Source organism: Salmo trutta, chromosome 25 (assembly GCF_901001165.1).
Source record: "Salmo trutta chromosome 25, fSalTru1.1, whole genome shotgun sequence".
In the NCBI taxonomy this organism is placed as follows: Eukaryota; Metazoa; Chordata; class Actinopteri; order Salmoniformes; family Salmonidae; genus Salmo; species Salmo trutta.
The window spans coordinates 37,398,146-37,415,187 of record NC_042981.1 but is presented as its reverse complement, the minus strand read 5'-3'; the positions used below and the strand labels follow the sequence as shown (position 1 = coordinate 37,415,187).

At 49.3% G+C, this 17,042-nt stretch overlaps 1 protein-coding gene and 1 long non-coding RNA gene across 3 annotated transcripts in view; both read right to left on the bottom strand.

Moving 5' to 3' along the window:
• smyd3 (SET and MYND domain containing 3) overlaps window positions 1-17,042 on the bottom strand; it is a 206,243-nt gene that overhangs the window by 95,622 nt on the left and 93,579 nt on the right. The window lies entirely within an intron of this gene.
• On the bottom strand, window positions 10,054-11,151 carry LOC115162517 (uncharacterized). The gene is made up of 3 exons (XR_003869566.1): window positions 10,521-11,151; window positions 10,261-10,356; window positions 10,054-10,169 (listed from the first exon to the last, which is right to left on the bottom strand). It is a non-coding gene; the product is annotated as an uncharacterized LOC115162517 (long non-coding RNA).

The window sequence follows — 17,042 nt, the reverse complement described above, 5'->3', positions numbered from 1 at the left end:
CGGTTCCGGAGCGCCAAGTCTAGGACCAAAACGCTTCTTAACAGCTTCGACCCCCAAGCTATAAGACAGTTGAACAACAAAACTAATCAAATGCCCACCACCCCCTTGTCACTGCTGCTACTCGCTGTTGTTTATCTATGCAGTCACTTTACAAATGACCTGGACTAACCTGTACCACCGCACATTGACTCGGTACCGGTACCTCCTGTATATAGCCTCGTTATTGTTACGTACATTTCTTGTGTTACTTATTGATTGATTCGATTTTGTAACTTTTAGTTTATTTAGTAAATATTTTCTTAACTCTATTTCTTAAACTGCATTGTTGGTTAAGGGCTTGTAAGTAAGAATTTCCCAGTAAAGTCTATGCCCGTTGTATTTGGCACGTGACAAATACAATTTGATTTATCTCTTGAATTGAGGTGTATTAGTTGACACACACACACACACACACACACACACACACACACACACACACACCTCTGAGATAGAGCACTGAATTCACTCTGAACCCACTGAACACGGAGAGAGGAGAGGGAAGGTGAGCCACTCACAAATACAGCACACTATTCCCTAGGTGGTGCACTATTTCGGTCAGAGCTCTATGTGGGAACCCTACGTGGCTCTGGTCAAAAGTAGAACAATGGTTTATGCAATAACTTTTACACATAATATAGTCCATGCAGTATATTTCATCACATATTCTTAGTTCCCAGATCAGATGATATTAAAACTATGGTGGATCAAAGTACATGTTTTCTATATTGTTGATGTGTAAGCTACACATGCTGCATTAGCCACAAGCGCACACACATACTGTACTCACACACTCACCAGACCCAACGAGCTCTCACAGAATTGTCACAGCAGAATTAAAATGTTTGTCCACAAACATCACATTTCTAAGGTTAAGTTTAGGCATTCAGTCTGAATGGTTAAATTATGGGTTAAGGTTTGGGTTAGGTTTCAAACAAAACAACACGGTTAAGTTTAGGCATTCACTCCGAATGGTTAAGGTAAGAGATAAAGGGATACTTCGTGATTTTGTAAATGAAGCCCTTTATCTACTTCCCCAGAGTCAGATGAACTCGTGGATACCATTTTTCACAATATTTCCTCTTGGATCACTGAGATTAGGATCTGTACTAATCCATTTCATAATTATTATTATGTGTTTTCATCAGATATTATGCATTTTACCACAGTTTCCACAAAATTCTCATTACCACAACAGTACCCCAAAAAGTTAGAAAATCAATTCCTAATATATTAAACATTGCTTCCATAATGAAAATGCTAAACACAACACTGAAAAAAAATGACCTGTGAAATTAATCCGGACGCACTTCGGTAATGAGAATTTTGGGGTGAAAAGTTCAGGTGGGGTGAAAAGTTCAGGTGAAAACGTAAAATGTATTTAAAACAAGACACTTTGCCAAAAACTACACATTCTAGTCCTCAGAATGACAGTTGATTTTTGCAGATGCATCATGGTTTTGTAACTCAATTTGCTACAGACGTGTTTAAAACTGGTTTCATGAGAATCACCCACCCACCCCCACACACACACCCACACACGCACACACGCCCACACACACACCCACACACAGTGTACATTAGCCACAGGCTGAGAATTGTAATGGAACAGGAGATTGCTTCCTTGTCGTTAATGACTCATTTCCATTTTGGGTTATAGCCAGCTGACAGGGTTATAGCATGTGTGTGTGTGTGTGTGTGTGTGCATGCGTGCGTGTATTCGTGGTTGTGTGCCTGCGTGCATGCGTGTGTCTGAAATAGCCAATCATTTGTCAGGGGAGAAGGCCATCTTGTGATTTTGTTTAGTTGGCAGATTTTCTTTCGATTAGGCTGTGTATCCAATCTCTCCGTAGCATGTACAGTTCCTTCAGTATTCACACCACTTGATTTTTTTCAACATTTTGTTGTGTTAGAACCTGAATTTAAAATGAGATGAATTTAGATTTTGTGTCACTGTCTTACACACAGAACGTTTTACAAATTAACTAAAAATGAAAAGCTGAAATGTCAATAAGTCTAAGTATTCAACCCTTTTGTTATGGCAAGCCGATATAAGTTCAGGAGTGAAAATTGTAAGGTCCCTCAGACGAGCAGTGAATTTCAAACACAGATTCAACCACAAAGATCAGGGAGGTTCTCCAATACCTCACAAAGAAGGGCACCTATTGGTAGATGGGTAAAAAAAAAAGCAGACCTCGAATATCCCTTTGAGCATGGTGAAGTTATTAAATATACTTTGGATGGCGTATCAATACACCCAGTCACTACAGAGATACAGGCATCCTTCCTAACTCAGTTGCCAGGGAGGAAGAAAATCACTCAGGGATTTCACTGCGAAGCCAATGGACTTTCAAACAGTTAGAGTTTAATGGCTGCGATAGGAGAAAACTGTGGATGGATCAACCACATTGTAGATACTCCAAAATACTAACCTTCTCACAGAGTGAGAAGAAGGAAGCCTGTACAGAATACAAATATTCTAAAACCTGCATCATGTTTGCAACAAGGCACTAAAGTAATACTACAAAAAATGTGGAAAAGCAATTACATTTTTGTCCTGAATACAAAGTGTTATGCTTGGGGCAAATCCAACACATTATTGAGTATCGCTTTCCATATTTTCAACCATAGTGGCTGCATCATGTTATGGGTATGTTTGTAATAGTTTTTCAGGATAAAAAATAAATGGAATGGAGCTAAGCACAGGCAGAAAACTAGAAGAAAACCTGGTTCAGTCTGCTTTCCACCAGACACTGGGAGATGAATTCACCTTCCAGCAGGACAATAACCTAAAACACAAGGCCAAATATACTGTACACTGGAGTTGCTTAACAAGATGCCATTGAATGTTCCCGAGTGGCCTAGTCAGTTTTTCCTTAAATCGGCTTGAAAATCAAATATATGGCAAGACAGGAAAATAGCTGTCTAGCAATGATCAACGAACCAACTTGACAGAACTTGGAAGTATTTAAAAAAATAATAATTAGCAAATATTGTACAATCCAGGTTGGCAAAGCTCTTAGAGACTTACCCAGAAAGACTCACAGCTGTAATCGCTGCCAAAGATGATTCTAACATGTTTTAGAATCACATAAGTGAATACCTTATGTAAATGCGATATTTCTGTATTTAATTTTCAATACATATGCAAACATTTCTTAAAACCTGCTTTAACTGTCATTATGGGCTATTGTGTGTAGATTGGTGAGAGAAAAAAAAGATTTAATCCATTTTGAATTCAGGCTGTAACAACAAAATGTAGAATATGTCAAGGGGTATGAATACTTTCTGAAGGCACTGTATGTACACACACACACTCATTCTATTTGCTCTGTACGGGTCAGGGTTACTGTATCCTCTGATTGGTTTGGTCAGCAGTAGTACTTGACCGGTCAGATTCAACGAAGTCATCGGTTCATGATGATCCTGAACTGCAGTATCTGACTACATGCAAATATAATCGGAAACCACACAACCCCAAACCTCACCTGTATCTGAAGGCGAAGTGAACAGGTAGTTTTGCATGTAGTACAGTTCACTGTTGTTATTATTTACATGGAAATACAGTAGAACACTTATCAACTGTCAGGGGGAGAGTATGGCTGACTGCAGAGTAGAGCACGAGAACGGTGAGATAGGGACAGAAGTGTGGAGGGAAAGATGGAGGTCAGGGAGGAGGAGGAGGAGGGGGTGACAGGAGTGCTAGTCAGACGCTAGGTGAAGGCAGAACAGCAGACGATAAGAAGCATACTACCAGCAGATCATCGACTGTGTGTGTGTGGTGACCGTTAAATCCACTGTCAGCCTCCTGCTGTCATCCCACCGTGCAGTGCACTGTGACCTTTTACCCTCCCTCTTTGTGGCTCATCGACACGGCACTGATGTCCAACACGTGGGCCTGACACACACACACTCCTGCAGTCTCACTGGCCCTCTACTCTACCACTGACTGAGCGCGTTCACAGCTGGGCAGGCCACATTCCATCTGGTCACCTGACTCTACGGCTGACCCACCACACACACACACACACACACACACACACACACATTTCAAACCCTCACCACAAAGGCAAAAGAAAGCACCTAAATTCCAGTCAAATACCGGGCTAATCCCCTTTCACTTCCAGTGGTGGAAAGGACAGAGAAAGGAGAGGATAAGAAAAGAACAGAGAGGAGACTGAAGGCCTCCTTCGTGAGATGAGGTGAAGAGGTGATGGGGTGAAGGAGAGAATGGGGGGATGACAGAAGGGATCAGAGGTGTTAATGTAGAGTTTGTCTGTGTTTTCTATTCTGTATATCAGCTGTGTGTGTGTGTGTGGGGGGGGGGGGGAAAGAGAACAGGCCCAGGGGCAGTGCCCCGTTAATACCGGTCCCCCCCTCTGATTGACAGGCTGAAAGCAGGGGGGGATAAATGTGGGTGGACCCGAATCAGAGAGATTAGTTTGAAAAAATAAGAAATGTGAGAAAGATTCTTAGGTAGGTTGTGTGTGTGTGTGTGTGTGTAACCGTCTGGCCTATCTGTCAGGTGTCGTAATGCAGTAACAAGACAGCCAGACGAAATGTTCATGCACACACACATACAGACAGCCATTTATCTCATCATGGCCCTTATCTTGTATCTCATAAACCCACAACACTGTCCAGTCCAGTCTAGTTTATTCTTGTCTATGTCTGTCTGTGGGTAAGTGTGTGTGTCTGTAGTTTCAGACTGTTTGGAGTTAGGTTTTTAAGTAGGCCACAGATGTTGATACTGAGTGAGAGAGTGCAGATGTTTCTGCTTCAAACAAAGGAGCACAGTGTGTTTGTGTTTGTGTGACGAGAGGAGACACAGAGTGCAGTGTTTTGTCGGCAGGGCGTCTCTGATCAGATGATATGATTGACTGCTGGAGCGTGACCAGTGTTCACTCACTCACTCACTCACTCACTCACACACACACACACACACACACAAACTCCTTGCCCTTTCTCCTGCTCTCTCTTCTCTCCTACTCTCCTCAACTCCTGTCATGTTCTCTCCTCTTTTCACATCCTTTCTTTCTCCTCACCTCCTCCATTCACCCCCTCTTCTCCCCTCCCTCCTTTCATCCCCTTTCCTCACCTCCCCTATTCCTCCTCCTAACCACTCCTCTTCTCCCAGCTCCTCATACCAGTGTGTCCATGAGGTCAGATCATTGATCCACTGGCTGTGGAGGTTACGGTGGAAGTAATGAATGATGTTCTGCAGTGGTCATTTCATTTAACCTGGCGGGGCCATGGGAGAGATGAAGGCAGATTTACACACTGAGAAGCTGAGTAGGATTTATGTTGCCTCTCCTTTAAGTCAACCACCCTAACCCTATTACACTGCTCTGTTCCTTACCCCTCTCTTTACCCCTGTCCCGCCCTCTTTACCCCTGTCCCGCCCTCTCTTTACCCCTGTCCCCGCCCTCTCTTTACCCCTGTCCCGCCCTCTCTTTACCCCCGTCCCTCCCTCTCTTTACCCCTGTCCCTCCCTCTCTTTACCCCCGTCCCTCACTCTCTTTACCCCCGTCCCTCACTCTCTTTACCCCCGTCCCGCCCTCTCTTTACCCCCGTCCCGCCCTCTCTTTACCCCCGTCCCTCCCTCTCTTTACCCCAGTCCCGCCCTCTCTTTACCCCCGTCCCGCCCTCTCTTTACCCCCGTCCCGCCCTGTCTTTACCCCGTCCCGCCCTCTCTTTACCCCCGTCCCGCCCTCTCTTTACCCCCGTCCCGCCCTCTCTTTACCACTGTCCCGCCCTCTTTACCCCCGTCCCGCCCTCTCTTTACCCCCGTCCCGCCCTCTCTTTACCCCCGTCCCGCCCTCTCTTTACCCCGTCCCGCCCTCTCTTTACCCCCGTCCTGCCCTCTCTTTACCCCCGCCCCCCTCTCTTTACCCCTGTCCCTCCCTCTCTTTCCCGCTGTCCCGCCCTCTTTACCCCAGTCCCGCCCTCTCTTTACCCCCGTCCCGCCCTCTCTTTACCCCAGTCCCGCCCTCTCTTTACCCCCGTCCCGCCCTCTTTTTACCCCCGTCCCGCCCTCTCTTTACCCCCGTCCCGCCCTCTCTTTACCCCCGTCCCGCCATGTCTTTACCCCGTCCCGCCCTCTCTTTACCCCCGTCCCGTCCTCTCTTTACCCCCGTCCCGCCCTCTCTTTACCCCCGCCCCCCCTCTCTTTACCCCCGTCCCGCCCTCTCTTAACCCCCGTCCCGGCCTCTCTTTACCCCCGTCCCGCCCTCTCTTTACCACTGTCCCGCCCTCTTTACCCCCGTCCCGCCCTCTCTTTACCCCCGCCCCCCCTCTCTTTACCCCCGTCCCGCCCTCTCTTTACCCCCGTCCCGCCCTCTCTTTACCCCCGTCCCGCCCTCTCTTTACCACTGTCCCGCCCTCTTTACCCCCGTCCCGCCCTCTCTTTACCCCCGTCCCGCCCTCTCTTTACCCCGTCCCGCCCTCTCTTTACCCCCGTCCTGCCCTCTCTTTACCCCCCGCCCCCCTCTCTTTACCCCTGTCCCTCCCTCTCTTTCCCGCTGTCCCGCCCTCTTTACCCCTGTCCCTCCCTCTCTTTACCCCTGTCCCTCCCTCTCTTTCCCGCTGTCCCGCCCTCTTTACCCCTGTCCCGCCCTCTCTTTACCCCCATCCCTCTCTTTACCCCTGTCCCGCCCTCTCTTTACCCCCGTCCTGCCCTCTCTTTACCGCCGTCCCTCCCTCTCTTTACCCCCGTCCCTCTCTTTACCCCTGTCCCTCCCTCTCTTTACCCCTGTCCCTCCCTCTCTTTACACCTGTCCCTCCCTCTCTTTACCGCTGTCCCGCCCTCTTTACCCCCGTCCCGCCCTCTCTTTACCCCTGTCCCGCCCTCTCTTTACCCCCGTCCCTCCCTGTCTTTACCCCCGTCCCGCCCTCTCTTTACCCCTGTCCCTCCCTCTCTTTACACCTGTCCCTCCCTCTCTTTACACCTGTCCCTCCCTCTCTTTAACCCTGTCCCTCCTTCTCTTTAACCCTGTCCCTCCTTCTCTTTAACCCTGTCCCTCCCTCTCTTTACCCCTGTCCCGCCCTCTCTTTACCGCTGTCCCTCCCTCTCTTTACCCCTGTCCCGCCCTCTCTTTACCGCTGTCCCTCCTTCTCTTTAACCCTGTCCCTCCCTCTCTTTACCCCTGTCCCGCCCTCTCTTTACCGCTGTCCCGCCCTCTCTTTACCCCTGTCCCGCCCTCTCTTTACCCCTGTCCCGCCCTCTCTTTACCGCTGTCCCGCCCTCTTTACCCCTGTCCCGCCCTCTCTTTACCCCTGTCCCGCCCTCTCTTTACCCCGTCCCTCCCTGTCTTTACCCCTGTCCCGCCCTCTCTTTACCCCCGTCCCTCCCTCTCTTTACCGCTGTCCCGCCCTCTTTACCCCTGTCCCGCCCTCTCTTTACCCCTGTCCCGCCCTCTCTTTACCCCCGTCCCTCCCTGTCTTTACCCCTGTCCCGCCCTCTCTTTACCCCCGTCCCGCCCTCTCTTTACCCCCGTCCCTCCCTGTCTTTACCCCTGTCCCGCCCTCTCTTAACCCCCGTCCCGCCCTCTCTTTACCCCCGTCCCTCCCTGTCTTTACCCCCGTCCCGCCCTCTCTTTAACGCTGTCCCGCCCTCTCTTTACCCCTGTCCCGCCCTCTCTTTACCGCTGTCCCTCCCCCGCCTGAAGAAGAGTAATCAGACATCAGAGAGACATGGAACTATCACTGGTGGATCCGTCACTCATTCTGGGAAGTTCTCTTCCTCTCAAATTTCAAAAGTAAACTATGAGATCTTGTTGCTCACGCACACACAAACTCTCTGCTTTTTGCATTTCAGTTCCTGAGCATAATTTTTTTTTTATGTGCCATAATATTTTAATTCCTAATGTATCTGTGTTCAGAAGCATGTGAATGTGCTACACTTCGATGAGAACAATTGAACAATATGAAACTAGAAAACAGCTAAACACAACAATAACTTGAGAGACAGACAGTGTATCGAATTATCGATCTACAGTCCTTTAAAAGTTGCAGCGTACTGCAGCACAGCTTGCATGGTGCCACAGAATTCTATGGCACGTTATTTAAGTGTCAGCCATTGTAACCATTAAAGCTAGTTAACGCTAGTTTGACCACCAGAGGCTGTACTAAATTTAAAACCTTTTTTTGTAAGAACATATTCATTTGATTAATATTAATGGTGTTTCTATTCCAAGAAAAACGAAAAACCCTCAGGGTTTCTGTTAGGATGGAATGGAAAATAGGGCACTGTACAACATGACGGTCGTGACTAGGCTACAGTACTAAGAGCATAACATTTCCACACCGTAATTGTAGTCTAACCAATACCCAAATGGAGATTCAGTGAAAATAAAAATCTCATTGACTTATCAAGACCAGTCCCTATGCTTGTCTCAGAGCAGCGTGAAATGGTGCTAAAATAGTTGTCCACAGCCGATAGGCTATGGCTTCAAATCCTATTGCTTCTAACTTCAATATGCTCTTTAAATAAATAAGACCTACACCACTTTTAACAGCACATTACTCAACACTAGTGAGATTCATGTCGCCTATGGTAGGCCTACAATATATCGTGACCGCCAATAATTACATATGGGTCTCCAGGTGGCGGCAGGCAAGGGTATCAAACCTGCCTCTGTAGCAACACATTTTGCACTGCGATGCAGTGACCGCTGTGCCAAATCGGGAGGCCAAATCCACAAAGTATCAAAATACAGAGAGGTGTTGGAAAAGGTATATTGTCCTGCTAACAGCCCATAATAGGCTATTATACTGTACATGGTGTCCAGGTCAGGATAACCAAAACATTTCTTTATTAAAGACTATCAGAAAGAATGTTGGTACTTATTTATTTTGATCCAGAGCCATGAATGAGTGAGTCACTCAGCTTTATGTAGGTGCCGGGCTATATGACTGTGTCATAAACTTGATAATATAAGAATATTTTGGAGGTTATTTCGTTTTCAAAAAAACAAAAGTGAACGATTGTAATCTGAATTAAGGCCAAAATAATATTTGTAAAGGCCAAAACATTTATTTCTGGGAGAGAAATGCTGGGCCAATTGTGCACCGCCCAATGGGACTCCCAATCATGGTCAGATGAGATACATGATAATACTTTTTGTTGTTTTATTTGTTTAGTCGTTTCTGGTGGATTAAACTGAAATTGCAACCAATCATGGCCGGTTGTGATACAGCCAACCTAACTAAGAAATACATTTGACGATAGAATTCTCCCCCTACCTTCCTTCAAGGCAAGTCTATTGTCCAGCTAATAGCCATAATGGCGCTGTACAACGTGACAGTGTGTGTTTGAAAGAGTATTTTCCAGTAAGCAACAATTTGTTTACCTTCATTAGACAACTTTGTTCCAATATTTCTGTAATTCAGTGATATTTATTCCCATAGTAATTCATTGTGGATCCATAACTGAATAAACATCTGCATTTTGAAAGAGAATTTGTATCATTTTATTAACAAAAGCATGAAGATGCTGATGAAGAAACACAGTACTGTACAGTATATGCTTTTACATTTGGATAATAAAGCATTTTGAAGATAAGCCACCTGCATTAGTTTAATAGGCTACTGTGCAGTCTGACAAGTAAACATAGCCAACAGTACATACTGTTGTAAACATGGGGAAGTGCCTAATTCCTTACATAAGGGAGAGCAGCCATATCCAGACTCTCTCAGTGACCTCAAGTACTCATTAACTCTGTCTTTAATGCTTTTTCGGGTTGCATCAGTCATGGACAGAAACTTCCGAGACACAGTATTAATGATGAACACCCGGAGGTTCACTGGTAAGCCACATTAACCTTGGTTAAGTTCTGTTGTCAGAAGAGGAATGGAAATGTCAGGGTGAACCGACGACTTCGCCAGGTAAGTTGACTCTGCCTGTCGGAGGAAGAGTTCCAGAGCTCGCAGGTGTGCCTGGCAGGGATTGTGACTCCATCTCGTTCTGGACCAATGCATCAGCTGTCTATCTCTGCCCTCAGATAATGTTTCTCTTTCTGATGGTCTGCCTTCAATGACTCAATCTCGGTCTTCAAAGTTTGAATCTGATCCACGTACATCTTCATCAGATGAGCAGAATGGTATTGCCCTGAGCCTCCATCGATTACAGTGGCCTATGTTAGAAACGGTAGATCAATCAAGAATTAAAAGTGACTCCAACACGCAAATGCTGCGTACACATTTTAAGAATCTAGCAAAACTAACCGCTTTCTTGGCAACCATGCGTTTTTTCAGTGCGGCCCGTTGTCCAGCCCTTTGTCCACCGATCTCCACGGATGGTTGTTGACATGATTGTATGCTCTGCAAAAACACATTCATGTTTTTAGGACACAACCATTTACATGTTTTAAATGTTTTATTTAACTTTACTTAATTATCGATTTTATTACACAGTACGCCTACACATTGATAGGCTATATACATTTTTATTTTATTTTGAAGAAAATGCACTGAAACCAAAATACCCTTGGTTTTGGTGATCCTTTCAGCTCCGGCTCCTTTTCAAGTCCTCTCGTGGTTACGGTCCTAAACCTGGAACGGGTAGCACCTTAGAAAGAACCTGGCTTGATGAAAACACTGTCCATTTCGTCTGTTCTCTTTGTTCGCAATGCCATTTTTTTTTTAAATAAACAGAATGGTAACTGTGTTAAGGGTGGAGTTTGGGGCGGGGTGAGGAGTACTGGAAAGGTGTGACTTTCAGCTTACAATAGACCATAAGTATACAGCAGATCGCCGATTGTCCTCACTTTGATTATGCTGCTAATCGGGCTACAAGTGTTTGAAAACCTGTTTTCAAAATGCCACCAGCTGTCCATCACTACTGGTAAATAAAATGTAATATTTAATAATATCTGCCCCCCGAATTCATATCTAAGGGGCATTTTTCACACCATTATTAGTTACATTGTTTTAGTTTGAACATGCAGACAGGCACTAAGAACAGCGGGAACATTTCCCTAGTCAGTGCCATTATTAGTGCAATGCCCCTTAAAGTGTTGCCCTGTGCTACCCAGTGGGGTGGGCTAGGTCCGTCTTCTGTGCGCGGCTCTGCGGCCCATCCCGTGCCCCCTGACCTCGGGATGGGTGCCTTGAACCTTGCGCGCCCACCGCTATTTCAGTGGATACAGCTGGAGAACTGCAAGGCAATCCCATTGTGCGCCACTCAGGAGCCATGACCAATATGACCAATATATATTGTCCTGCTAATAACAGGGTTAATAATATATCTGTGAGAATATCCAAGGGGATTTTATATAATTCTAAATGAATAATAATAAATCGCTTTGTTTAAATAAAATAACATTTTGGAGATGATTTCATTTTCAAATGAGCGTTACTTGAAAAAAATATTCTATGTATTTAGTGGGAGAAAAACCAAAAACCTACAGTCATCTCATTGGTCTCCCAGTCGAGGCCAGCACGGGTATTGAACCAGCATCTGTAGCAACACAGTCTGCACTGTGATGCAGTGTCTTAGACCACTGCTCCACTCAGGCGCTGTACAACGTGACCGGTTGGGAGTAGGCTACAATACTACAGTAAGAGAAAAATAATCCCAACATTTCCACACCCTAATTGTAGTCTAAGTTTCTCTTAGAATAAAACCTTAGTGTAACAACAATTTTAGTAAGTAGTGCACAATTACCAGTTTCTATTTAGGTTTATGCCGCCCCTTCATTGTCAGTTAGAGACACATTAGCGCCTTGGGAACCAAAAGCATAATCAGTGCTCTAACTCCCCCTTGCGCTGGTCTGGAGCAATGAAGTGGTGACGCAGGGTACCGTACTAAACCACAAATTACCCTCGAAGTCATGCAGCATAATCACAAAACTTTTAGTTGAGCAACCACTGTATCTTACACTGTCTTGACGTATGTATGTATGTATGTATGTATGTATGTATGTATGTATGTATGTATGTATGTATGTATACACACACACACACACACACACACACACACACACATATATATATATATATATATACATATATATATATACATATACATATACATATACATATATATATATATAGCCCATCACACTCAGTTGCCAAGCTAGCTTCACACACAAATATGATGCAACTCATTAGCTGTAACAATCTGATAAGACGCCTCAGAGCTCAAAAAGGTGATTGTGTGTCTGAGTGAGTGTCCACTAATGAAGAACACGATTGATTTAACGTTTAGCTCAGGGTGGAAAAGAGGGAAAGAAAAAAATGGGAGGGGAAGAGAGGGATGGAGGGAGAGAAGAAAAAGTAAACAAAAGCAGTAGAGTAAAAGCTAGAGGGAGAACCAAATGAGTAAAATGGGTAATACTAAATAAATGCGTAAAATGCGTAATAAATTAGAATGATTCAATTATTTATTGATATAATATAAAGAGACCATTTAATTTAGTGGCAGTTTAGTGTTAAACTCTCAGGCGATGGTCACGCATGAGCACACACTGGGCCCTGACACAAACACACACAGTTCTTGGCACTTGAACGCAGGCTCGTGCTGGTGCCAATATGGAGCCAGGATGAGCATCTAAGCAGAAATTTCCCTGAAGGCTTTCATCGACACACACACAAACACACACACACACAGTCTGTCGAGTAAACCAGCACCGTGCAACATTCTATCATTTAAGTCCCTGTGTTCTCACACACACACACAATCTCTGGTGGAATCACACCGTTAGAAAGACGTTACGCAGCTTCAACAGATATTCAATCTACATCGCTGTCACAGTGGGGGAACAGTGGGTGGCACACACACACACACACATAATATCTCACATGGAATCACACCATTCTAGAGATGTTACGCTGCTTCAACAGAGAGATTCAAGCTACATCACATTGGGGGAACACACCCACACACACACACACACACACACACACACAGAGAGAGAGAGAGAAGGGTAATATATCATCGAACGGCAGAAGGGCTTGGCCTGAAGGATTATAACATCACCCAACGCTATTACACATTTCATCTCTCTTCCACCCCGCTCTCTACTTCCTCCCTCCTCCACCCTGCTCTCTACTTCCTCCCTCCTCCACCCCTCCATCCCTCCCTCTTCCACCCCTCCACCCCGCTCTCTACTTCCTCCCTCCTCCACCCCGCTCTCTACTTCCTCCCTCCTCCACCCCTATCTCTACTTCCTTCCTCCACCCCTCCATCCCACTCTCTACTTCCTCCCTCCTCCACCCCTATCTCTACTTCCTTCCTCCACCCCTCCATCACTCTCTCTACTTCCTCCCTCCCCCACCCCTCATCCCTCTCTCTACTTCATCCCTCTTCCACCCCGCTCTCTACTTCCTCCCTCCTCCACCCCTCCACCCCGCTCTCTACTTCCTCCCTCCTCCACCCCTCTCTACTTCCTCCCTCCTCCACCCCGCTCTCTACTTCCTCCCTCCTCCACCCCTCTCTCTACTTCCTCCCTCCTCCACTCCGCTCTCTACTTCCTCCCTCCTCCACCCCTCCACCCCGCTCTCTACTTCCTCCCTCCTCCACCCCACTCTCTACTTCCTCCCTCCTTCACCCCTCTCTCTACTTCCTCCCTCCTCCACCCCTCCATCCCTCTCTCTACTTCCTCCCTCCTCCACCCCACTCTCTACTTCCTCCCTCCTCCACTCCGCTCTCTACTTCCTCCCTCCTCCACCCCTCTCTCTACTTCCTCCCTCCTCCACCCCTCTCTCTACTTCCTCCCTCCTCCACCCCTCTCTCTACTTCCTCCCTCCTCCATCCCGCTCTCTACTTCCTCCCTCCTCCACCCCTCCATCCCTCCCTCTTCCACCCCTCCACCCCGCTCTCTACTTCCTCCCTCCTCCACCCCGCTCTCTACTTCCTCCCTCCTCCACCCCTATCTCTACTTCCTTCCTCCACCCCTCCATCCCACTCTCTACTTCCTCCCTCCTCCACCCCTATCTCTACTTCCTTCCTCCACCCCTCCATCCCTCTCTCTACTTCCTCCCTCCCCCACCCCTCATCCCTCTCTCTACTTCATCCCTCTTCCACCCCCGCTCTCTACTTCCTCCCTCCTCCACCCCTCCACCCCGCTCTCTACTTCCTCCCTCCTCCACCCCTCTCTACTTCCTCCCTCCTCCACCCCGCTCTCTACTTCCTCCCTCCTCCACCCCTCTCTCTACTTCCTCCCTCCTCCACTCCGCTCTCTACTTCCTCCCTCCTCCACCCCTCCACCCCGCTCTCTACTTCCTCCCTCCTCCACCCCACTCTCTACTTCCTCCCTCCTCCACTCCGCTCTCTACTTCCTTCCTCCTCCACCCCTCCACCCCGCACTCTACTTCCTCCCTTCTCCACCCCGCTCTCCACTTCCTCCCTCCTCCACCCCTCCATCCCTCTCTCTACTTCCTCCCTCCTCCACCCCTCCATCCCTCTCTCTACTTCCTCCCTCCTCCACCCCTCCACCCCGCTCTCTACTTCCTCCCTCCTCCACCCCTCATCCCTCTCTCTACTTCCTCCCTCCTCCACCCCGCTCTCTACTTCCTCCCTCCTCCACCCCGCTCTCTACTTCCTCCCTCCTCCACCCCGCTCTCTACTTCCTCCCTCCTCCACCCCTCCACCCGCTCTCTACTTCCTCCACCCCTCCACCCCGCTCTCTACTTCCTCCCTCCGCCACCCCTCCACCCCACACTCTACTTCCTCCCTTCTCCACCCCGCTCTCCACTTCCTCCCTCCACCACCCCTCCATCCCTCTCTCTACTTCCTTCCTCCACCCCGCTCTCTACTTCCTCCCTCCTCCACTCCGCTCTCTACTTCCTCCCTCCTCCACCCCTCCACCCCGCTCTCTACTTCCTCCCTCCTCCACCCCTCTCTCTACTTCCTCCCTCCTCCACCCCTCCATCCCTCTCTCTACTTCCTCCCTCCTCCACCCCACTCTCTACTTCCTCCCTCCTCCACTCCGCTCTCTACTTCCTCCCTCCTCCACCCCTCTCTCTACTTCCTCCCTCCTCCACTCCGCTCTCTACTTCCTCCCTCCTCCACCCCTCCATCCCGCTCTCTACTTCCTTCCTCCTCCACCCCTCCACCCCGCTCTCTACTTCCTCCCTCCGCCACCCCTCCACCCCACACTCTACTTCCTCCCTTCTCCACCCCGCTCTCTACTTCCTCCCACCTCCACCCCTCCATCCCGCTCTCTACTTCCTCCCTCTTCCACCCCTCCACCCCGCTCTCTACTTCCTCCCTCCTCCACCCCGCTCTCTACTTCCTCCCTCCTCCACCCCTATCTCTACTTCCTTCCTCCACCCCTCCATCCCACTCTCTACTTCCTCCCTCCTCCACCCCTATCTCTACTTCCTTCCTCCACCCCTCCATCCCTCTCTCTACTTCCTCCCTCCCCCACCCCTCATCCCTCTCTCTACTTCATCCCTCTTCCACCCCGCTCTCTACTTCCTCCCTCCTCCACCCCTCCACCCCGCTCTCTACTTCCTCCCTCCTCCACCCCTCTCTACTTCCTCCCTCCTCCACCCCGCTCTCTACTTCCTCCCTCCTCCACCCCTCTCTCTACTTCCTCCCTCCTCCACTCAGCTCTCTACTTCCTCCCTCCTCCACCCCTCCACCCCGCTCTCTACTTCCTCCCTCCTCCACCCCACTCTCTACTTCCTCCCTCCTCCACTCCGCTCTCTACTTCCTTCCTCCTCCACCCCGCACTCTACTTCCTCCCTTCTCCACCCCGCTCTCCACTTCCTCCCTCCTCCACCCCTCCATCCCTCTCTCTACTTCCTCCCTCCTCCACCCCTCCACCCCGCTCTCTACTTCCTCCCTCCTCCACCCCTCATCCCTCTCTCTACTTCCTCCCTCCTCCACCCCGCTCTCTACTTCCTCCCTCCTCCACCCCGCTCTCTACTTCCTCCCTCCCTCCACCCCTCCACCCCGCTCTCTACTTCCTCCACCCCGCTCTCTACTTCCTCCCTCCGCCACCCCTCCACCCCACACTCTACTTCCTCCTTTCTCCACCCCGCTCTCCACTTCCTCCCTCCTCCACCCCTCCATCCCTCTCTCTACTTCCTTCCTCCACCCCGCTCTCTACTTCCTCCCTCCTCCACTCCGCTCTCTACTTCCTCCCTCCTCCACCCCTCCACCCCGCTCTCTACTTCCTCCCTCCTCCACCCCTCTCTCTACTTCCTCCCTCCTCCACCCCTCCATCCCTCTCTCTACTTCCTCCCTCCTCCACCCCACTCTCTACTTCCTCCCTCCTCCACTCCGCTCTCTACTTCCTCCCTCCTCCACCCCTCTCTCTACTTCCTCCCTCCTCCACTCCGCTCTCTACTTCCTCCCTCCTCCACCCCTCTCTCTACTTCCTCCCTCCTCCACCCCTCTCTCTACTTCCTCCCTCCTCCACCCCTCTCTCTACTTCCTCCCTCCTCCATCCCGCTCTCTACTTCCTTCCTCCTCCACCCCTCCACCCCGCTCTCTACTTCCTCCCTCCGCCACCCCTCCACCCCACACTCTACTTCCTCCCTTCTCCACCCCGCTCTCCACTTCCTCCCTCCTCCACCCCTCCATCCCTCTCTCTACTTCCTTCCTCCACCCCCGCTCTCTACTTCCTCCCTCCTCCACTCCGCTCTCTACTTCCTCCCTCCTCCACCCCTCCACCCCGCTCTCTACTTCCTCCCTCCTCCACCCCTCTCTCTACTTCCTCCCTCCTCCACCCCTCCATCCCTCTCTCTACTTCCTCCCTCCTCCACCCCACTCTCTACTTTTTCCCTCCTCCACTCCGCACTCTACTTCCTCGTCTCCTCCACCCCTCTCTCTACTTCCTCCCTCCTCCACCCCTCTCTCTACTTCCTCCCTCCTCCACCCCTCCATCCCGCTCTCTACTTCCTTCCTCCTCCACCCCGCTCTCTACTTCCTCCCTCCTCCACCCCACTCTCTACTTCCTTCCTCCTCCACCCCTCCACCCCGCTCTCTACTTCCTCCCTCCTCCACCCCTCCATCCCTCTCTCTACTTCCTCCCTCCTCCACCCCTCCATCCCTC